This window comes from Mandrillus leucophaeus, unplaced genomic scaffold, assembly GCF_000951045.1.
Source record: "Mandrillus leucophaeus isolate KB7577 unplaced genomic scaffold, Mleu.le_1.0 Scaffold270, whole genome shotgun sequence".
Classification (NCBI taxonomy): Eukaryota; Metazoa; Chordata; class Mammalia; order Primates; family Cercopithecidae; genus Mandrillus; species Mandrillus leucophaeus.
Genome location: NW_012102810.1, coordinates 18557 through 19702, shown reverse-complemented (window position 1 = coordinate 19702; position 1146 = coordinate 18557). Strand labels below are relative to the sequence as shown.

The window sequence follows — 1146 nt, the reverse complement described above, 5'->3', positions numbered from 1 at the left end:
CCTGGTCCCGGAGGCCTCGCCCGATATTCCCCACAAATGCCAAAGGCTTAGACTTGACAAGCACGCTGGCACTTCATTTACATGGTGGGGACCCTCTGCCGGCAGGGCTGAGGCTAAGGCCCACTGGCTTCCCAAAGCCTCTGCTCCTGCTCTCCATGAAGACAATAACAGAGTGAGACCCTGTCTCAAAACAAAACAAAAGAAAAATCATGTATTTTCATATAGCTAGAAGATTATTGAGTGTTCGTAATGCAAAGAAATGATAAATGTTTAAGATGACAGCTATGCTAATTACCCTCATCTGATCACTGCACATTGCATGTATAGAAACACCACTACATACCCCACAAATATGTACAATTATTATGTGTCAACTAAAAAATAAAAATATCCGAGTGTGGTGGCTCACTCCTGTAATCCCAGCACTTTGGGAGGCCAAGGCAGGAGGATCACTTGAGCCCAGGAGGGCCAGACCAGTCTGGGCAACATAATAAGACCTCATCTCTACAAAAAAATACAAAATTAATCAGGCATGGTGGTGTGTGTCTGTAATCCCAGCTACTCAGGAGGCTGAAGTGAGGGGATTGCTTGAGCCCAGGAGGTCGAAGCTACAGTGAGCTATGATCATGCCACCGCACTCCAGCCTGGGCAATGGAAGGAGACCCTGTCTCAAAAATAAAAATGATTTTTGTTTTGTTTTGTTTTGTTTTGAGACAGAGTCTTGCTCTGTCGCCCAGGCTAGACTGCAGTGGCGATATCTCGGCTCACTGCAACCTCCGCCTCCTGGATTCACGCCATTCTCCTGTCTCAGCCTCCCCAGTAGCTGGGACTACAGGCGCCCGCCACCATGCCTGGCTAATTTTTTACGCTTTTAGTAGAGACAGGGTTTCACTGTGTTAGCCAGGATGGTCTCGAACTCCTGACCTCATGATCCGCCCGCCTCAGCCTCCCAAAGTGCTGGGATTACAAGCGTGAGCCACCGCGCCCAGCGAATTTTGTTTTTTTTAAAGACAGAGAGATTCCAGACACAAATGGCCACAAGTTGTATGGTTCGGTTTATATGAAGAGTTCAGAGTAGACAAACCCATACAGACAGAAGTCACACGAAGACAAGCCCATAGTGTAGCCTGGTGAGTGCCTGGAGGT

The 1146-nt window shown here is 47.9% G+C and overlaps 1 protein-coding gene across 1 annotated transcript in view; it reads right to left on the bottom strand.

Moving 5' to 3' along the window:
* LOC105542912 (proline dehydrogenase 1, mitochondrial) overlaps nt 1-76 on the bottom strand; it is a 24655-nt gene extending 24579 nt beyond the window's left edge. The window contains exon 1 of the mRNA XM_011984613.1: nt 21-76. The gene's annotated coding sequence lies outside the window, so the exon portion shown is untranslated. The remainder of the gene's footprint in view (nt 1-20) is intronic.
* Nucleotides 77-1146: the final 1070 nt, after the last annotated feature.